This window comes from Balaenoptera musculus, chromosome 7 (assembly GCF_009873245.2).
Source record: "Balaenoptera musculus isolate JJ_BM4_2016_0621 chromosome 7, mBalMus1.pri.v3, whole genome shotgun sequence".
Classification (NCBI taxonomy): Eukaryota; Metazoa; Chordata; class Mammalia; order Artiodactyla; family Balaenopteridae; genus Balaenoptera; species Balaenoptera musculus.
In genome coordinates, this window is record NC_045791.1 from 31,764,477 (window position 1) to 31,777,271 (window position 12,795).

General features: G+C 34.3%; 1 long non-coding RNA gene across 2 annotated transcripts in view; it reads left to right on the top strand.

Moving 5' to 3' along the window:
* LOC118897888 overlaps window positions 1–12,795 on the top strand; it is a 168,657-nt gene that overhangs the window by 48,827 nt on the left and 107,035 nt on the right. Inside the window, exon 1 of one of the 2 annotated variants that reach the window (XR_005020561.1) lies at window positions 8,480–8,544. The exons of the other annotated variant lie outside the window; for it this stretch is intronic. This is a non-coding gene — a long non-coding RNA (uncharacterized LOC118897888). Of the gene's footprint in view, window positions 1–8,479; window positions 8,545–12,795 lie in introns of those variants that run through there. 2 annotated transcript variants of the gene reach the window in all.

A 12,795-nucleotide genomic window follows, 5' to 3' on the forward strand; every position in this document is an offset into this window, starting at 1 on the left:
TTTTAATTTAATAAAGCATGTTTGCGTGTTAATAAATACTACTTTATCTCTAGTGGATCTTTGGGGATTATTGAGACAAAATCAAAACAAAACAGACAAACAAAAACCTTAGTCTTATTGTGTAAAGGAAGTTTAGAATCAAAGTGAAGGCGAAGTCTGAAGGTATGGATTTAGGGGCAACTGATTAATCTTTCCCTCAGTTAGAAGAGACATGTATTCATATACTAAATTTATGAGTGAGTAGTCATCCAGCTGAGGCGTTTATATCTTGTGATGCAAGAGATGTCTTAAAATCATAACCCTTCAATAAAATTAGTATATATGGAAATTCAGTGTATTCTGTATTTAGTTTTAGACATGTCTTCTACAGCTAGCAAGTTTCAGCTAACATCAGAAAATGATCCAGGAATGTAGAGTCATGAGAGAAGCAGTAGTTTAATTTGTATAAATATTCTTTTATTTTAAAAGTGTGATTCTTTAGTTTTCTGAACTTTCGAGTTATATGTTTGGAACCTAGTATTTTACTAGTTGCTAAATAAATGTTTATTATTGAAAAAAATGATCTCATTGATTTTCCCGTTTTATCCAACAGCATATCTAAAGTAGAAATGTGTGCTAATGTAAATACAACACTTACTATATATAATAATACTTTAAAAAATATATCTAACATCACATTTTGACCTAGCATTGTTTAGGCCTAAAACCTTTAGCATTAAGCCCCAATTTAAAGACTAGTTAGGCTTAAAATAGACTTTTTACATTCATTCTTAAAGTTTTTAGATGGTCTGGGAGAAAGGTAAATACATATGTGGCTTTTTCGCTAATTTGTGGATCTACTAAATTTTTTTTTAACTTTTTATTTTATATTGGAGTATAGCCGATTAACAATGTTGTGTGATAGTTTCAGGTGCACAGCAAAGCTACTCAACCGTACGTGTACATGTATTCATTTTCCCCCAGACTCCCCTCCCATCCAGGCTGCCACACAACATTGGGCAGAGCTCCCTGTGCTATACAGTAGGTCCTTGTTGGTTATCCTTTTTAAATATAGCAGTGTGTACATGTCAATCCCAAACTCCCTGACTATCCCTTCCCTTCACCCTTCCCCCCTGGTAACCATAAGTTCATTCTCTAAGTCTGTGAGTCCGTTTCTGTTTTGTAATACGTTCATTTGTATCATTTCTTTTTTGGATCTACTAAATTTTAAAGTAAACAAGAATTATGAAGTAAGGAGAAAATGCTTAAAAGAAAACAAAAGTATTCAAAAGTATTACATATTATAATTACTACTATGTAAACATACAACTATTTAAACATTAAAAATGTTAGAAGGAAATGTAGTGAAATCCTGAATGATTTGTATTAAGGTGCTAAAATTAGGGCCCTTTTTTCCCTTTCTTCTAGATTCCAATATTTCTGTAATATGGTTGTTACTTTTATGATGAGAAGAATAAATATATTTTTACAAAATGCAATAAAGGAAGCTAGGATTAAATATAGAAAAGCATTTGCTGCTTCTAATTATGGCAGATGTTTCAAAGGCACTTATATTAAATGTAAGGATAATTCAAGTACCCAAAAGACCATACTTCCTTTAGAGTATATATATCAGTATAAGAAGCAGCTCATGGCTCATAAAGTCAGAGTTCTAGGCAATGTAAAAGCGGTTAAATAAATGTTAACTTGTTTGTTGTCTCCAAACCTTTGCATTCCCCCAAACACCTGAATAAAAACTCTGCGAGGATAGGGTTCTCGTCTTTTTAAATTGTTATAGCCCTAGCATTTATAATCGTTCTGGGATATAGTAGTAGCAAAATAAGTATATGTTGAATGAGCAAATAAATAACACATGAGATATGCAGTTAACTCCTAATTAATTATGTTCCAGTGTAAATTACTTATGTTCTCTGTTCCCTTACTATCTCCCCTGGTTTAAGCTGTAAAACCAGAGGAATATGAAATTTGTCACAAGGATTAAAGATACCTTGAACTATAGAGAATGTATCAACATGGAGCCAAGCGAAATCAACCTTGATAAGCAGTTACATCCCCATTACTCGTAGCAAAACATCTCGCTCTGAGGAGGAATGAGAGTATAGTTGGCCCTCGGTATCGGCGAGTTCCACATTTGTGGAAGGGCCGACTATGGAACTTAAGCATCTGCAGATCCACATCGGGTCCTGGAACCACTCCCATGCACATACCAAGGGACTGCTGTACAGTTAGCAGGGCAGAGAGGTGATAGGCACATCCCATAAATCCTAATCTGCTTTCTGTAAGTGGACCCTGTATTGCAGCACAACCCAAGGCGGCACTCACTCAGAAGGCTTCCCAGGTGGTTCCGGGCATGCTCAGATGATCTGATGCACCCAACTGTGGGTCGACCCCAGAATCATAGCTTTAATCCTTCTGTTTCTTCCACCTAGTGCCTACTGCACTGTCACTCATGCTTTTGTGGGGGAATTTCAGGTATCTTAGCACACAAACCATACAAAATATCAGTAACTGCTCATTTTGAAGGTGATTACATTAATTTAGGAGGTAAATCATTTAATCTTCCTCATGGCCAGTATACTCATTTCCTTTTATTCATTAGTGTGATACTATGTAAATAATTTTTAGACTCTTCTGAATCTTTCTGCTTTCTTTTGTTCTGTAGCCTCATTCTTTTTGGTTGCTGTGTCCTTCCATGCATCTTTCCTCTTTAAGGGAATATTTTGCCCTTCTTGTGCAAAACCAGAGGCATTTTTCATGGATTCTTTAGACTTTGTGAAAGTATAATTTCCTTTCTCTAGTCCTACACCTCTATAGTTTTAGGCTGAAACTGCTCTCTCCAGAACCACTGGAATGTTTATATGACAGGATCTCTCATTATGAAACCTGAATTTTCTGATTCTTGTCACTCATTCAGTGTCTTCTGTGGTATCTTCCCTTTCCTAGAGCACATATCCATCTCCCTGTCAAGCTTCCTTCAAGTCTCTTTATTCCTTTAGACTCTCATAGGTTCTCTAAACTCCTCAGGTCTTTGCCATTTTCCCAGGACCACCAGCATCTCATTGTTGATTGTTCTTCATCTCAGATGGTCATATTTCCCATTATTCATTTTTTGGCCTTTCTGTATCTTCTCTGATTGACATTAGCTCATTCATTCACTTATTCATTCAACAGATATTTACTGAGTCCACTACCATGCACCAGAGCTGTGCTAGGTATTAGTGTAAGTGGTAAAAGAAACAAACATGGTCCGAAACCTTACAGAGTTTTCTGTCCAGTTGAAGGATTAAACATTAACCTCATACTTATACAGTTGTTATACTTGCATTCCTTAATATGCATGTGATTTCAGGAGAAGTAGGTTTTTATTACATAACTGTCTTGTGCATTTGCAACCCAAAAAGGAATAAATAAGATAATCTTACCTTTTTGCTGGTAGCCTCGGCATAATTTCAAGACCATTTGGCATGTTTCCAACAAAATGAGTAGGTTATCCCCTATAAAAATCTTGTTAATAATTGTAACCAATGTTCTTCTTGGCCATTTAGGCATGATTTCCTATGATTCTCACAACAAATTTATGAAGAAATGGGCACAAAGAAGTCAATGGCCATAGTTATTCAGGCACTGTGTGAGAGAGTGGAGGTTCAAATCCAAGTCTGTTCAGTCCCAGAATCTGAACTCTGTTATTGCTCATATTTTCTGATTTCCACCACAAGTGAAATTAAAAGTCAAATGTATAAAATTTGTGTTGCCCCTTTGCTCTTACTAACCATCCAGTATATCTGCTCTGTAATATGTTAAGGAATTTTGTTTCAAAAATCAAGATATAACCATATTCACAAAGCCACTTTTTGGTTGGTTGATTTTGATTATGAAAGAGAATATGACTTTTGAAACATTGGGAAATACTCTCAAGTGGAAAATATTTTTGTAAAAGGATTGATTGCATATTAATATTATTTATGATTTTAAATCAACCTCTGCTTGATTGAGAGTCACTAAACATACTTTGTTAAAAATGTTTTAAATGAGAAGATGGAAAGATATCATACATGCTTCGCCCCCAGTATATTTTGTATATTTTTCACTTTATAATATTCACTTAACATATTTCACCCAAAAATTAGATATAGAGCGTCCCAATCAAGGCCCTGTATTCTACCATGCCCTTATTGAAATATTTCTCTTTTTATCCATTGTTTATATCATTTATAAAAAATATTTTTTAATCCTTCACATTTTCGCTATCAGGAAACTTTTTTCTGCTAGATAAAGATTGCACAAAAAAATTGAAAACCTGGCTTAGAAATACTATATGAAGTCTTTTTTTGCCTGTTTGCAATTTAATACTTAGTTTCATTTTATAGAATACAGATTTATGTAGTACTTAAAAGCATTGGACTTGAAGTCAAATAACAAGATCTCTGCCTCGTTTTGCCATTAATATTGGGCAAATCACTTAACTAACTAACCTTTTCCATGCTTCTCTTTTCATGTAAGATGCCACCAACTCCCTGTGACATGCCTAACTGAAGCTTCATCTTTATTTTGGGATTATAAAATTCACCCAACTAGAATTTAAAATATTCCCAAAACAATGACATATAAAACAAAAGATACTGTATTACAATAGCCATTGAATAAATAAAACAATTTTGACAGATCTTAGTTAATATTTTCCCTTATTTTCTACCTCTTAAAATATAACTTTTTAAAATATTTAAATATTTCAGTATAATGTTTGTTGATTTCCAAGTCATTATTTCAGTATGTATAAATTTTTCATCATGTTACATTGATCTTTCAGTGGAAACTTGGGCCTGTTAAAGTCTTTGTCGCAGATTAAAAAACAATGTCTTTAATAGTCTGTGTTTTTTGTTTTGTTTTTTAGAACCAAGCGATTAACCTTCACTGTGCAAATATATACTTTTAAGAGTGATTCAAGCTTACCCTATATTGGCTCATCTTCTTTAAGAAAAAATTGTCTTCACTTTAAAAAAATACATCACCATGAATTCTTTGGAAGAAAGCCAATATGTAAATACAGGTTATCTTGTTACTATTTATAGAATATTTTTGCCATTTAATGGTGGCTGATTTTTTTTTCCCCCCTGAGGCCTTTTTCTCTCATTCTCAAACAATCCACTCCCCTGTCCTCCATCTCCAACTAATAGCATTTTCGTGTTGCCATCATTTTTCCTTATTTATTTGGTTGAGAATTGACACTGTTAATAACAGTGGGTTTTTAAAGAGTTGTATTAAACATTTTTGATTGTCTTTAAATTTGTTCTTTTTTTTCTAATATGACGTTTTTGTCTTTTTTCGAAATATTTGGCTAATGGCTTCCTTTGTATTTGATTATGGAAGTTGATGGGGAGATCTGTGAAGAAGAGAAAACATAGAAGGAGTACATATTTTATAACTGTAAACCAATAATTTCAGAAGAGTAACAGCATTTCTTTTCCTACCAATGGCACAGGATGTGGCAGGCCAAGAGAAGCCTGGGACCAAAGCTGATTTAGGCTGATAAGAGGTGACAGATAATGAAGGTCTCTGCAAACACAGAGCTTCAAGCAGAAAATTAGCTACCCTGGAGAGAATATAAATTCTCAAATAATAGAAGGTGGAGTCTAATTTTAAGTCAGAGAAGCCCCTGAAAGCAGAAGTGAGTAGGTTCCAGCTACTAAGAAGCTGGCAGAAAAGGGATCAGTAGGAAGGAGGGAGAAGAAAACACTAGGCAGATTGACGCAGGGATGGATCCTCTGTGTCACAAAAATGTATTTGGTCTGAGTAGCAGCAGGTCCTGACCACTGAAACAAGGGCAGGGTTAAGAAACACTGTCCAGGTTCAGGGCATTTCTGCTTGAGTGTGAGGAAACAAGGAATGGCTGGTTTTCTTGGCAGCCAGTGTAAAGCAAGGTTTCCCACATCACTGTTATAATTATTATAGTAATTATTGTTGATTGTGGCAGAGAAGCTAATCTAAATCTCATATTTTGAATAATGGCATTTTCTAACATCCAGTCCAAGAGAAACTGTTGTTATTACCTCAGCCTTTTGAAACCTTTGCAAGATTCCTTGGGCACTAGAACAATTTCTGATATCCAGGGCTTTTAAAAGCTTTTTGGCTATTGTCACATAGTCTTTAGCTAGTTAGGAAGCCCCCCAAATTTTCTTTTTTAAAGGTGACCATGGATCACGTTGAGAGAGTAACATTTGCAGATCCTGATATGTGTCCATAGTTCCTTATCTATAATTCAGAACTTTAAAAAGTTCAGAGAGGGGAGGGAGGGAACTCACACTTTTTAAATAAAAAATTAAGTAAAAGTGTATTTAGTTAAGGCAGCAAAATCTGACTTGAACTTAACTCAGTTGGTGGCAAATCCAGAACTGAGTTTATGTGAGGCTATTTGTAGGCTTTATGTTTCCCATATGTGAATACTGCTATATTTTACTGCAGAAATATTTATGTGTTTGATTCTCAGGTGCTGCCCCAGTCACCTCTGGGGATGTCACATCATATATACTATATGCACTATATTACCTTTCTAAAATTTAAGAAAAAAATACATATATATCAGTGCTGAAATTCTGCTAGCCCCAGTGGTTTTGAGTGAGAGGTATTGTGTCTGTTAGTAGTTTTAGTCATGTGACCCTGGGGTCACATACTTAGTAACTGTTAACTGTGACAGGCCTCATCATCCTGAAGAGAGTAATACAGGCAGTCTGTAATTTGTATATCAGTTTTGTCACTCAGAATCTGTTTATCATAGAAATGCTGTTTTACCTGGTGGTTATGCTTGGTGGTATTATGTCCCTTTAATCAATCCATAGTGTATTTAAGGCATAATATTAGCAGTGTTTCTATATAAAATATTTTTAGATTGAACCTATCTCCTTTACTCCATCTTGGCCAGTCCTCAAACATAAACACACCCCTACTACTGCAGCCTTCATGTGACTTCTGAGTCTCACTTATCCCATCATGCAGTGAGAGTAGCAATTCCAACAGGCCCAGACCATTGCTAAAGGCTCCTTTAACCAACAGGATGCAGGGTGGAGATGGAGTTCTTTTTGCTTCTTCTGGCTTCCCTATCATTCTTTTCATCTTTAGACTCTAGGAACTGCCCTGCCTCATCCTTTTCCATTTATACCATCTGTAATTCTCATGTTTATTTGGAAGTAATGCGACTATTTTCCCTTCTTTCTTATGTACCACTTTAACTTTGTCTTTAATTTGGAACTATCCACTTAACTCTTCTCTGTCTTTCAATTTTCCTTTCATAAAAAAGTTTTTATTCAAAACTACATGATAGGTAAGCTATTAAGTAACTGACACCAGGAAGAAAGAATATTAGAGCACTACTACCAAGAAGTTAGGAAAGCTAGAAGCATGGCTTCTTGTCCATCATGACCTTTTATTTTCTTGCAGATTATTAGTTTATATGACAAGTCAGTTTCCTAAGGAATACACCCATTAGTACCTTTTCCTGTAAATGATTTCCCAGTTTCACTCTGTCCTGTATGTATACACATAATGTACATATTAGTACACTGCTTTTAAATGAATTTCCTAGAAACTTTCCATGCAAACAAGTATCTTTTCTTAGAAAGTAATCGTATGAGAGGCTATGTACTTATTTCAGTGCTGTTGCTTTGCTTAAATACTTTTGGAACTCCTTAGGTTGTCTAAACAGTGTGACATCATTTTGAATGTTATCTGTATTATCAGTCATTTTTTGAGGGCTAAGTTTGAATTAACAAGCAACTGTCTTTCTGAGTAATGTCTAATAAGCAAAGTTTTGTTTTTGTGCTTTGTTTCTTGGTCAAAAACAAGTGAAAGTTTAAAATCAGTAGAATTCTGTTGGGCTTTTAAATAGATGTGTATAGTAGTTCTAGAAGAGAAGGTTCAAAGCTATTCGGAACAATGTAGCCCTGTAATCCTATACTTTGTTTTTTGTCTTTTGGGGTTTTTTGGCCGCACCCTGTGACATGTGGGATCTTAGTTCCCTGACTGGGGATCTAGGGATCAAACCCATGCCCCCTGCAGTGGGAGCATGGAGTTTTAACCATTGGACCGTGAGGGAAGTCCCTGTAATCCTGTACTTTGAATAGAGCAACATTTATTTGGTGTATAGGTTTTTGTACGTTGATTTAAAATACATGCTATTCTTAGGTTTATTATTTTGTAACATTTAAACATTCAGATACAGACACTAAATGATATGGGATTATTAGGAAGTTGAAGCTATGGAAATTCAGATACAAAAGAAAGAGTTTTCTTGAAAACTTAGCATGTTTCAATTCTTCTTTCATTGCTTTGAGCTGATGAATTTATCTGGAAGAGCAGAAGAGACTGATCTGGAATAACATTTTATTAAGTACCCACAAAATAATGGGTAATTACTGGGTATTATATATTCATTATCTTGTTTAATCTTCATAACAGTTTTAGAGATACTTACTCTATTCCATTTTATAGATGAGGAAATTGAGATCCAGAGAACTGAAGATTTTACCATGTCCTTGATCACGTGGCTAATAGGTAACAGAGCCTTCTGAGCCTTTGACTTTTGTTTTTAGCCCTAAATTTTTTAGACCATGCCTACTATCTTTGACCAATTAGTGGTATATTCTATTATTATATAGTGAGACAGTGAGACCTTTTCTTACAGATACAATGCCATCAGATTAACTACAGTATTCATTATGTGTACTCCAATGGCAGAATTTTTCAGTATGGTGTATTGGAGGTCTTCGCTTACAGAAAACTCTCCAAACTATTTACCCCATCCCAAATGATACTATGTGATTGACTTGGCCCCTGAGTATCTATCTACCCTCATTTGCAATCCCAATTAACCTATTTCTTGACACACCAAACTTGTTTCTCCTTTAGGACATTTACACAAGTTGTGCCCTCTACCTAGAATGTTCTCTCAGTCTTTCCATAGGTGGCTCTTGTTAGTCAGATCTCAGCTTAAATGTTAACTCCTTCAAAAAGTCTTCTCCAGCCACCACCAAATCTAAAGAAATCACTCAAGTCACATTACCTTGTTTTAATTCTGTTTATGGCACTTACTACTATCCTGTATTTTTCTGTTTATTTATGTATTTATTATCCCCCTAACTAATAGAGTGTAAGCTCCATGAGAGCAGGAACCTTGTCTATCTTGTTCACCACTTAATCACCAGAACCTTAAACAGCCTAGCCAAGAAATAGCTGTAGGAATAAATGAATGAATTGTGTCTAGAAAATATAACAGATTATTCAGATTACAGAAAACTAGGAATAATATAGATTTAGAGATATTTGGACCAGTGGTTCTCATAGCCTGCTAAAATAACCTGGCTAGCAGCATCAGCATCACCTGGGACTCTGATAGAAAAGCAAATTCCAAGGACCTACCCAAGACCTATTGAATCAGAAACTCTGGAGGTGGGACCTCGCAGTCTGTTTTTTATTAAAACAGAGACCAGCTGCTCCAAAGAGTAATTAAATTTTTAATAAGTTGCAGACAAAGCTTGATCAAAGAAGTGCATTGGCATTCTAAGGAGTAGTATAATCTAGTATCTCCTCTAGATCTTAGAAGGAAAATTAAGTACAGAGCCCTGTATTTGAAGCCCATTGCTCTAAACTGAAGGTTTACTCAGGGACATAAAAATATTTTCACAATCCCACTTAAATTTTATCTGTCTTGAAATATTGATTTCTACTGTCATTTTCATATGTACCCATTAAGTAGTGTTCAGCTAAGTTTAGTGGTATGAGTACATATAAAGTAGTTCAAAAAAAAGAATGAATCCAGAATGGCATCTGCGTTGATATTTTGAGATATTGATGTTTTTTCTATCAGGCACAGTACCAAAGCCTTATCTTTTTTGATCTAGAAGAGAATATTATAAAAAATAATATGCTTAATTTTCTAAAAGTCTAACCATTTTTGAAGAGGAAGAAATGTAACGTATGGAATGGCAGCCACAAGCCAGGTACATACAAGTATCAGAGCTAATAGGTATAGAATCTGCTATTCAGAGAGTAAGATAAGTGACTTGACCAAAATTCCATGGGTACTATGCCAGAGACAGGCTTCAAACCTAAGTGTGTCTGTTTCCAAAGCCAGTGCTTTTTCTACCATTGGATGATGCCTCGTAACGCCAGTGTAAAAGACCAGGTGAATCATCTTAAAACATTACTGGAAGCTAGCAGGGTATAAATAATAAATGAAAAATGAAATTACCACAAGTTATACTCTTTCTTCACTAAATAGAGTTAAAAGGTTAACATTACTCTCAGCATATGCCTAATCACTTGAAAATGTTGGATCACAATTAAGAAATCCAGATTCAGCAACTCTTTTTAACAGGTGGGAAAATGTTGTTTGTCATAGAAATGTTCATTTTCAAATTCTTGAAAGAACACAGTGAACATTAAGATAACATTATTTAAAGAAGTATTTGAGAGTGAACAAATTTCCCCATATTCTATTGCTTTAGAAATTAAAACTACTTCCTTATGTTATTTTTACTTTAGATCTTGAAGGGAATACAAAATTAAATGTAATTGCTGGGAAATGATTTATAGCTGACCGCCTGTCATATTTTATATTATTGGTTGCATTATTTAATCCCTTTAATACATATGCAATCTGTATTTAAGTGAAAAGTACACTTGATTTATTTAGTATTAAAGTGCTTTAGTAATATAGGGTGTATTTTAAAGAAATACTTTTATTTGAAGACTTTATTTTCAGGTGCTTAAAATTTATTCCTTTCTTGTGAAAGGTGGGAGCATTTAATAATTAGATTTAACATTTATAAAGTGTTTTGAGAGTGTGTGGAATAGTATAAATACAAATTACTTATGAGCAATATATGTCTCCATGCATAATACTCATTTTTAAATTAATACCATTAATTTGAGTAAGATTATTTTTGAAGTATTCTTGCTACCTTCAACAGAGTTGGAAAAAAAAATTTCAGAGTGAAGAAGCAGTTTCAGGTGTTTTTCAGTGTTTGCAAATGTTAAATGTTAATTGGGATCCCTGAGCTATAAAGCCACCATGTGTGGGAGAAGGGAAATTGAAGTACCCTTTTCTTCTTAAAAGAGAATATAGAAAAGTCATTGAAATATTGTTAAGAGTTAAAAGAGCAATATTATCAAATTTTAATTACCCCAGGACAAATTGTATAATCAGTTTAACATTTACTCTTTTCCTTTTCTTTCTTTCTTTGATATGCTGTTGACTGTTTAAAAGCTAATTACAAGAGAACAGAGAAGGAAAAGGAAAATGATGCAGACAGACTATAAACATTTAACCTGTTAATTTCTTAGATGTTCTGGAAAAAATGGGGGATAAATTGCTGAAAAAGCTATAGAACTATAAAGTATTGTTCTTCCTTATCTTAAAGCAGTGGTTCTCAGCTCCTCATGGCACATTGCACAATGTTTGGAGATATTTTTGATTGTCCTCACCTGAGAGTAGCAAGGTATTACTACTGGCATCTAGTGGGTAGAGGTCAGATATGCTGCGCTAAACATCTTACAGTGCACAAGACAGCCCCCAACAACAAAGAGTTATCCAGTCCAAAAATATCAGTAGTGTTAGGCTGAGAAACTCTGCTGTAGAAAGAGATACACCTCTCTCAAAAATAATATAATTACAGAGAGATTATGCATAAGGCCATGCAACTACTAAATGAAGTGGCCAGAACTTGAACTTGGATCTACTGATGCCAGGCATTGTGCTTTCCTTGGCTCTTACTGTCCTTAGAATCAAAATTTCATTTATCTTTGGAGAATTACGGTGGAGTGGAGGAAGAACAAGAGAATCATCAGAGTCAGTGCTATGTCTCCATTTCTGTTATGTTCCTCTTAATTGTAGTATAATTGGGTTTATATTTTGTTTTTTTAGATGTCTTATTTATGCAATCTCTGGTAGTACCCTTTGTTTTGGAATTGATAGCTTCAATTTTTCCCCATTAAAAACTTAATCGATACATACTATCAATGTTTTTTCAATTCAAGGCATCTAGTAAGGCATACCATAAATGTATAAGAATTTTAAGACAAAATTCTAGCTTTGAGGGAAACTACAGTATAAAAGAAAATGAAACCTTTAAAATGTGAGAGAAATTATTCAAAAGGTGAGTTGAACAAGGATAGAAACTATCTTGCATCTGAAATTGTTTGCAGGAAACTGCCTAAATGTCCATGAACAGGAAATGTTTAGGTACATGACAATATTTAAATATAAAGGATTATTATGTACTCATTATAAATGATGTTTATGATGAATTTGTAATAACAAAGGTACATCCTCATGTTTAGTGAAAAAAATTAAAACAGGATACAAAATATATATAACTGCTTTTAACTAAAAGTAAAAGATACAGAAAAAATACTGGCAGATAAAATATCTGGTATATAGTATTACTTACAAATTCAAACTGGTGGTACTACAGTATTCTACTAAACAAAGTAGGTTATATTGATCCGTTCATTCATGTACCAAAATATTTTCTTAATGCCTTGTAAGTTTCAAGCACTATGCTACATTCTAGACATAAGGCTGGGAACAGGAGAAGCACAAAACTTTTCCTTAAAATGCTAAGAGTCTTATCTGGGCAGACAGACAGGTAAGCAATAACAAACTATGCTAGGTAGTAAAGGAGTCCTGTGGGAGTATATAACAGAAGCCCTGTATTGTTATTAGTAAGTGTAGGCTAGGTTAATCTTGGTAGCAAATTAACCCAGATATCTCAGTAATTTATTACACAAGGAATTTGCTTTTCA